The sequence below is a fragment of the Mustela nivalis genome, assembly GCF_964662115.1.
Source record: "Mustela nivalis genome assembly, chromosome: 8".
In the NCBI taxonomy this organism is placed as follows: domain Eukaryota; kingdom Metazoa; phylum Chordata; class Mammalia; order Carnivora; family Mustelidae; genus Mustela; species Mustela nivalis.
This window is the reverse complement of record NC_139027.1, coordinates 78,463,625-78,473,060: the sequence shown is the minus strand read 5'-3', so window position 1 is coordinate 78,473,060 and position 9,436 is coordinate 78,463,625. Positions and strand designations below refer to the sequence as shown.

Sequence of the window (9,436 nt, the reverse complement as noted above, 5' to 3'; positions counted from 1 at the left end):
GAAGTGGCAATACACCAGACCCATCGGGCTTTCTTCCCTACCACACAGGTTTCTTCTACCAATAGACATGTCCCCAGAGCAGGCAAGACCTTGTTGGGGGCCAAATCGGGAGGCCTCTTCCTCCTGGAGACTTCTCTCTCTGACCAGGCAGTAGGGCAATCAGTCTGGGAAGCTGTTTGGTCTCCAGCTCCTCAGATTTGAGAAGATGGTATGACAGGATAGAAGTTTCTGCTGAGATCTGAAGATGAGAGGCGGCGGTTCCCAGAGTCACTGGAAGCAAAAGGCCAATTTTATAAGGAAACATTTTTGAACTTGTTTTTACAAATCTTATAGCCCTTTTTCGGGTGCAGGGTCAGTTTGTTGGAGAATTGGGGGAAATGGCTTGTTTATTGAACGCCAGTTTCCTCCTCTGTGAGGAAAGTACCTGCCTCTCACATTAAACCCAAAAGGGGACTTTGTTGGAGCTTCTCAGGGAGATGAAGATGGGATTCCTGCCCTTGGGGTGGTGGACTGGTACTTGACTCCCACTTGTCTAGAGATGGTTGGCCAGTTGCCCAGTGGACGAACCAAGGGAGAGGTTGCTATGCTGAGATCAGCCTGACATCCCTGAATCCTCTGGGAAGAAGATGCATGGATGTCTCTCATGGAACAGAGTGGAAAGTGTCTGTTGTGGTTGAACTTTGCCCCAGGACCCAAAAGTGATGGCTGATACCCCTGAATCAGAGACAGAGCCACAGAGAAATGCAGCCACAGGTGGGGACAGAGGTAGGGAATGGACTCTGGGGGCTTGCCTTGCCTCTGGGCCTCTGTCCTCTCGCCTAACTGTGGAGCCCGGCAGCGAGGGTGGTTCTGTACCTGGCGAAGCCTTTCTTGATCCCATCGGCCCTCCTGGGGACTCTGTGCCCAGCGGTCCTCTCTCTCATGCCACATTGTATCTGTCTGGTCATTGACCATCTCTCCTCCAGGAGAGTGGGGAGTACATGTGTTTTGTTTGCACAGCTTGGCTCAGCAGGGTACAGTTTTCTGGGGTCACTCAACACAGGGCTCTGCAAACTTCTTCTTAAAGGGCCAGAGAATGCTTTCAGCTTTGCAGAGCCGCACAGCCTCTGCGGCTGCAATCCAGCTCTGCGGTCATGGTCTGAGAGCAGCCCCAGACCTTCCATAAATGAGTAGGGGTCCTTTTGTCTGGTGACACTCTGTGTGCAGAAACAGGCTGCTGGCCAGAGGGCCGTGGTTGGCCAGCCCCAGACCCGGGGCTTCTCATGAATGAAATCACCCGTGAGCAAAAGGGAAACCTGCATGACATTTGGATGGGAACATGTGTGCATCTTCAGAACAAGCGTGAAGGCAGGACAGCCTGAGTGATGGGGCCCTTACAAGGGACTGACGAGTGGACTGGGGACTGTGATGTCCTCACTGAGCCATTGATGGGCCACGCACGGTCAACAGATAGCAGTGCCAGTGATTAGCTGTGGTAGAGGGCTGTTGCTGGGATCGCAGAGGATTCTGGATGTCATGTACTTAAGATGGAGCTTGAAACTTAGTTTTGAATAAGGCTGCTACCATTGTCAAATCTAAGACATACTTTTGTTTATTATTTTTTAAAGGTTTTATTTGTCAGAGAGAGAGAGCACAAGCTGGGGAAGTGGCAGGTAGAGGGAGAAGAAGCCTCCCTGCCGAGCAGGGAGCCCATTGTGGGGCTCAATCCCAGGACTCTGGGATCATGGCCTAAGCAGAAGGCAGATGCTTAACCAACTGAGCCACCCAGGTGTCCCTAAGACATAAAAAATTACAGTAAAATATGCATAAAATAAAATTTGCCATTTTAGTCATTTTTCAAATGTACAATCCAGCAGCATTTAATACATGCACTGTGTGTGCAGCCATCCACATTACCTAGCACTGGAACATTTTCATCACCCCAGAAGGCAGCCCGACGCACACTGAGCAACGATTCCCCATTCCTCTCTCCTCTAGGCTCCGCAGAACATACATTTTTGTTTTTAATTTATTTTCTTCCATCTTCACATCCCTGAGACCCAGCTGTGCTTACAGTCAAGGGTCTTAGGATCGCTGCTTTTCAGGCGGCGGTCCCATGTCCATGTTACCGAGGGCATGAGCGTAAACCGGGTCGTAGGTCTTTGGTAGAGTTTCGTGCATTCTTGGGTATTTTATTTGTTGAGTTTAAACTGCCATCCAAACTGCCTTCAAGGATGCTATGATTCAACAGAGAAATGAAAAAGTTGTTGAGTAGGAAGAAAGATACGAAACACAGTGGCAGGGCATAAATTTGATATTAATGAAGCAGATATACATCATCAGAGGAACAACCACCGTCTGTGCTCCCTCTGAAGCAACAGCCAAGTGCTTTCTGGGAGAGGACAGGAAGCTACCAACGGTTCAAGCTGAGCTATATTTTATTACTGAGATACATCTAGAAGACGGGCTGTCACATAGGAAGCGAGGCAACTGGAGCCCAGAGAAACTGAAATCCTTTAGGGTAGATGATAAACAATTTCAAAGTAAGGAGAGGTTGGTGTGACTGGTTCATGTGTCGCATGGGACTATTATTAAGACATCGTGTCTCAGTTTCATGGCAGTATTATTTTTCTTGATGGCACATAAAAAACGGTGTATCTTACAATTGATGGCATCTTAAAATGAGATACAGTGTTATTGCCATCACGTTGCACAGTTATTTCTATTTGCTTGTTTCCCCCCACTAGACTGTCAATGTTTGAAAGACAAGGAGTTTATCTTACTGCTGAATCCTCAAGGCCTTGGCCAGTGTCTAGCGTGTGGGAGGAATCAACAAATGACGTGGAATGAACAAAACTCATTTGGGAGCTGAAGCTCAAATTAATCAGTATTAGCACCCAGCTTTAAGGTTTCTGTGAAAACTAAGTCAAAACCCAGCTTTAAAAATCCTGACTCATCCTACTCCATGAGCATTTACTTGGTGGTGGTTTTGGTACCAAGTGGTATGACCTCCCAAACAATGGCCTCAATGGGATGTGAACTGATTACTGCCTCAGATTAAGGAAGTGTGGAAGTTAAGTGCCCAGGGGATGGTGATACAGCAGCAGGACCATCCGGTTCTCAGGTTACGTTGGTCATGATGCCGTGCCAGCCTTACACATGGTATCCACCTCTAAGGTCTAAGATGGCTGCTCGAGCTCCAGACATTGTGTTCACATTCCAGCTGGCAGGAAGTACGAAAGGAGGTCAGAAAAGTGAATGTGAGTCCTTCCCCTAAGCCATAAAGGCCACTCTGCTTGTACTCCATCAGCTAGAACTTGACTACATCTAACCTCATGGAGCCCAGGAAACACGGGCTTTTATCTAGGCAGTCACGTATCCCACTAAAATTCAGGGGCTCCATTCCTGAGGAATAATGGGGGATGAATGTTGAGGGACAAGTAGCAGGCTCTGCCACAGCTGTGAAGCTCTGTGGTGTTGCTTCCATGGGCAACATGGTAAGTAGGCTTGTTGTCTCCTGGTGCTGGAAGGCTTTCCAGTGGCAGGAGGGCACAAGCCGGGCTGCAAACGTCGGGTAGGATTTAAATGAGCAGAAAGAACGGCTAAGGACATTTCTAATGGGAGAATGGCCACACAAGGGCTCAAAGGCAGGAAGGCACAAAGGTGTACCTATGGGTTAGTAGGGTACCCTCGATCAAGCAGGGGCCAGGTGTCAGGAGTTAGCTAGCTTTTCCCAGCCCCAGAGCAGGGGGCCACCCCCAGAGCCTTGGTTTCCTCCTCTGTAAAACAGGCACTGAGACCATCCTATTGTGAGGATTCAATGAAATGCGGCAGGAGGGAGCCCTTATACACTGTAGATGTTCAAATACAATAGCCATTGGGGCACCTGGGGGGCTCAGTCATTAAGTGTCTGCCTTTGGCTCGGGCCATGATCCCGGGGTCCTGGGATCGATGCCCGCATATCAGGCTTCCTGTTCAGCCGGGAGTCTGCTTCTCCCTCTGCCTGCCACTCCCCCTGCTTGTGCGCGCTCTCTGACAAATAAATAAGTAAAATCTTAAAAAAAAAAAAAAAAACAACCCCAAAACCAAGAGCCACTGTCATGATAACATAGGTTCAGCCTTGAAATGGAGGAAGAATTTGCACTCCACACCCCCTTCCCCGGCAGCTCCCCACTCGCAGTGCCCCTGTGCAGGTATGAGATGCAGTGGAAAGTGGAGGGCATGCAGGCAACCAGTGGGACAGGAGCCTTTAGTGGGACAGAGAAGGGCACAGAGAGGCTCCTGGAATGTAAGACAGCGAGGGGGAGAATGCTGGGAGAGTGGGCCTGGATTGTCCTAGTGCCTGTTGCCCTGCTTTTCCCCATCAAGGAGCACAGTGATCAGTGTCCTGGGCTAGCCAGGGGTCAAGTATGGGCCCCCAGGGCCCATGCAGGCTCGTGGGTTGGGTGCCAGCTCTCAGGAGGGCCAGCCATGGGGCTGGGGGAGCTCCTGTGGCAGAAACCAGAGGCGACAAAAGCTGAAAGTGAGGGTAGAAAGTGCCGGGTTGGGCCAGCCTTGGTCCAGCTTGGGCCTGGAGGTCTGACCAGGCTCTCCACAGAGATGGAAGAGCGTTTTAGTCCGGTAGAGCGGTCATAACAGAATCCCCTAGTCTGGGAGCTTGAACAACAGACACTGATCTCTCACAGCTCTGGAGGTGGGGAATCTGAGATCTGGATGCTGGCTGATTTATTCTGTGACAGCCTGCTCCTGGCTTGCAGATGGCCACCTTCTTGCTGTGTCCTCACATGGCAGAGAGAGAGGGAGAAAACTCTGGGCTCTCCTCTTCTTACAAGAACACTACCTGAACCTAATAACCTCCAAAGGCCCCACCTCCAGAACCTGTTCCAGGGGGTGAGGGGGCGGTGTCAGGGTTCCAGTAAAAGAAGGAATGCAAACATATGTGAAGGAACCCAGACACTGAATCCATAACAAACACCTTGCGGCTGTTAGAAATCTGCCCTGGGCCCTGTAAGGTCCTGCTCGGCCCCCATCTTGGTTGGGGCCCTGGGCACCGATCATGGTGGTCTTATTTCTGTCTGGCCTGATGGGAGCCGCTTCCTCCTGCTGATGTGCAGGGAGGGAGGCTGCCTCGGCGGGGTGGGGGTGGGGGACAGGGGACGGAGGGGCGGGGGGGGGGGGCGGAGAGGCCCTGCAGCCCCATCTGAAGGCTACCAGGGCTTCATTACACTGATGGAAACAAACTACCTTTTTTTTTTCCCCCTTCATGAGATTTCTGCAAAGTAGGTTACGAAACATGTAGTGATGAGTGCAGAGGGCAGGACTGGAGGGAAAGGAGAGTTAGAGAAATGGCCAGAGAGAAGCACCAACCAGGTCAGAGATTCTGAGGGGAAAGTGGGGAACAGGGGGGAGGAAGATGCGAAGACACGGAGATGGGGACAGGCAAAGAAAGACACTGGAGCAGAGGGAGTTGGAGAGAGAAATCAGAGGACAAAGTGGTCAAGATCCTGAGAGATGTGTGGGAAATGGGGTGTGTTAGAAGATAAAGCTGAGGACAGGGAAGAAGCCCCGAGGGAGGGGAGACAGACTGAGGGCCCTTTCCTACCCCAGCCAAACCCAGGAGAGAGAGAAAGTGGAACCCCGGTCTGTGCTGCGCAGCTCACTGGGCCCAGGGTCTCCCCTGGGTCTGGCCTGGTTACCTTCTCTCTAGTCCAACCCCTCACCTCCAGATTGGGTACCAGGGCCTACGGAGCCGAGTGAGGAGGGCTGTTGATCAGATGGGTCCAGGGTGGCCAGGCCTGTAGGCTGGGGGTTGGGATGGTGACCTCTAGGGTCCCCTGTTCGTCCCAGGGCTCACGGGACAGCAGCAGGCTGTGGCAGTGCTGGGAGGGAATCAAAATCCAGGGCTGAAGGAGGAGATGTAGAGATAAAGAACATCCCACATTCAGATGATTAGCCACAAGTTGTCCTCCCTTCCGGAGAGCGTGGTCTTCTTGAACTAGATGGTTGTGAATCATGCCCATCTCAGAGCACAGCCAGCCCTTTCCCTGAGAGCAAATCCCAGCAAGCTAGGGCCCTGTCTGACCCTGGCAGGAAGTGAGGCAGCTTTCCTAGAAAAGAATTCCATGGGCCTCTCCCCGCACCCATGGGGAAGCTCCAGACCTTAGGAGTTGGGTTCAGGACCCAAGACCAGGTTTGGCCAGAGTGGCCAGCAGGGCAGGGGACAGCCTGGATGTGTGTGTTGGGTACAAGGAGCTAACGGTCAGGGATCTCAGAGACCAGGGAAGGACAACCCAACTAGGGACAGGGTGTACAGGAGGGGGAGGCAACAGACCACACTGAGCCTATAGGGGGCAGCAGAGGGCAGGACCTGCCTCGCTCCCTCTGCCCAGGGCTCCCTGCATTTCCTCAGAAATGTTTGTGTCCAGACAAAGGCCCTGGGCAGGGGCTCTGAGTGTCATGAGCAACAATGTAGAAGCAGCTGGCAGCATGTCCTTGGAAAAGATCCCTTAAGAAGGTGAAGACAGCAGCGTTTTTCTTCAAAAACAGAGCGATGGGCGAGACAAGAATGGCAAGAGGCATTCCAGATTGGCTGGTCCCCCTTCAGGACACAGAAGGGGGCAGGAGCCTGCCCAAGGCCACACAGCCAAACCGTCATGTTTGTGTGTCTGCTTATATGTCACTGAAGTGTAGTTGACAGCAAGGTTGTATTAGCTTGGTGCAGGGCAACATTGTGATTCAACAGCCCTCCTTCCTTGTACTCAAGGTCCCCATGGAACAGTACATTGTTGACTACATGCCCTGTGTTGTACTTTTCATCCCATGACTGGTTTTATAACAGGAACTTTTTTTTTTTTTTTAAGATTTTATTTATCTGTCATAGAGAGAGCACAAGCAGGCAGAGGCAGAGAGAGAAGCAGGCTCCCTGCTGGATAAGGAGCACGATGCGGGACTCCATCCCAGGACCCTGGGATCATGACCTGAGCTAAAGGCAGCGGCCCAACCAACTGAGCCACCCAGGCACCCCTATAAAAGGAACTTTTTTATTTTTTAAGTAGGCTGCATGTCCAATGTGGGGCTGGAACTCACAACCCTGACCTAAAGAGTCGCATGTTGAGCCAGCCTCAGGGCTGCCCTCCTCCGCTGTGACAAGGCAGCTCGCTTGTCCACCCTACCCTTAGAAATTTGTACTTTTTTTTTTTAAGATTTTATTTATTTATTTGACAGACAGAGATCACAAGTAGGCAGAGAGGCAGGCAGAGAGAGAGGAGGAAGCAGGCTCCCCGCTGAGCAGAGAGCCCGATGCGGGACTCGATCCCAGGACTCTGGGATCATGACCTGAGCAGAAAGCAGAGGCTTTAACCCAGGTGCCCCGAAATTTGTACTTCTGAAGAATCCCCTTCACCTCCTCACCTATTCCCCAACCCCATCCTCTCCGGCAACTGCCAGTGTGTCCTCTGTATATAGGAGTCTGCTTCTGGTTTTGTTTTGTTTTGTTTTGTTTTTGGATTCCACATATAAGTGAGATCATAGGGTATCTTTCTCTCTCTGACTTACTTCACTTACTTCACTTAGCATAGTACTCTCTAGGTCCATCCATATTGTCATGAAAGGAAGAATTTCATTATTTAATGGCTAGCAGGCTAGTATTTGATTGTATACATATACCACGAGTGTGTGTGTGTGTGTGTATATATATATATATATTTTTTTTTTTATTTATTTATTTTTTTAGCAAGAGAGGGTGGAAAGGGGCTGAAGACGACAGAGAGGATCTTAAGCAAACTCCTTGCTCAGCATGGAGTACAACGCAAGGCTCCATCTCACAAACCAGAGATCATGACCTAAGCCGAAACCAAGAGTTAGATGCTTCATCAACTGAGCCACCCGTGTGCCCCTATACCACATTTTCTTTAGCCACCTTTTGATGCTCTGTTCACCCATCTAACTTGCCTGCATTTTTCAGGTCTTATCTCAGCCTGCGATATAGGCAGGATTATTCCCATTTTACCAACAGGGAAACTGAGGTTCTCTGGGTGAGTTGCCACAAGATTCACCCCAGGCTAGAACCGAGAGGAGCCTGGGCTCCCAGCTCAGGGCTGCCGTCCTCCGCTGTGACAAGGCAGCTCATCTTCCATAAGGTGGGGGAGGTGGCCTGTGCCACACTGACCGCGTGTCCACCCTCCCCAGCTTCCCACCCAAGCAAGCCCGCCCTGTTTTGGCAGAGAAGGTGGTCCCCTGAGTGGAGCTCTCATTCTGTGTCCCTGACTAGACGGGCCCATCCCAGGCTAAGGGATTGGTTTATTTGGTGAAAAGCCTTGTTTTCCTGGGGCTACTCTTTGACATTGCTGCCCCCTTCCTGGCCCTTCTCCCGAGCCACCTCAGTTCCTCAGTGTGGGTGTGTGTGTCAGCTGCTGTGCTGGGCTGGAGGCTCTGGGGCAGCCACAGCGCCGTGACACATGGTTTGATGTGGGATGGGAATATTTTAAATCTTAGTTATCCTTCAGGGCAGGGAACATGTGGTTTCCAGAAGTCCGAGGGCACCGGTTCCCTGAAGAGGCGGAAGGGAAGTGAGGAGAAAGTGTCCAAAGGGTAGGGAGGGTGTGGGGGGGACCAGACTGAACTCACACAACTCCAGCCAGCCAAGCGTGGGCCTGGGAAAGAGGCTGTCTGTGGACAAGTGTGGGTCGGTCCCTCTATACCCTGGAAGCAGCGCCCCCCCCAACCCCAGCCCCCCGCCCTCTCGGGACCCCTGCTCCCAGCACGATTCCCACAGCATCAGCAACATGTTTGTTTTCCCGGTCTCCCTGGAGCAGCTCCTTCCACCCCCCCAGAGCGCCTCTGAGCCAAATGCTTCCCCCTTCTGTCAAGAGAGGGTGTGAGGAGGGGCTTCACATTTTCCTCGTCCCCCAAGCCCCAGGGAGACTGGAGAGACAGGACAGCAGGGCTCCAAACTCATCAACCAACTGCAAATGTGCCCATCTGGGTTTGGCACAGCGGATGCAGGTTGTCTCCTGCCTATGACCAGCTGGGCCGGGTCAGGGAACCACACCCGCCCCCACTCAAGAGGGATGCCCACCCCCTCCCGGGCAGAGTGGCCAGACGGTGGCCAGGGAGCAGCCAGAGGACAGAGACAGCATGGGTGGCTGCTCTCTCCTGTGAGGCAGGCTCTTCCGTTTGCTCCAAAGAGACGGATGGAGATGCCCTCAGTCCTGAGGTGTGGGAAGGTGGAAGGGCCTCTGCTGCCAACAGCTTCAGGACTGGGCTGGCCGGCCATCTTCCCGGGAAGCCTCCATGAGACTCAGCAGCCTCTAGGACCCTCTTCCCCCAAAGCTATGCGATTGGCCCTCTAGCCACCAACCTGAAGCAAGTCCCCCGCTTGGGTCCCTGGTCGCATGGACGCACTGGGTGAGCCATCAGAGCCGAGGCTGGCCTCCCTCCCACCTGTCTGGGCTGTGGT

The 9,436-nt window shown here is 52.3% G+C and overlaps 1 protein-coding gene across 2 annotated transcripts in view; it reads right to left on the bottom strand.

Moving 5' to 3' along the window:
* Positions 1-1,568: 1,568 nt before the first annotated feature.
* Positions 1,569-9,436, bottom strand: part of SOCS5 (suppressor of cytokine signaling 5) — a 114,970-nt gene continuing 107,102 nt past the window's right edge. For both annotated transcript variants that reach the window (XM_082747009.1, XM_082747008.1), the window contains exon 4: positions 1,569-2,216. The gene's annotated coding sequence lies outside the window, so the exon portion shown is untranslated. The remainder of the gene's footprint in view (positions 2,217-9,436) is intronic.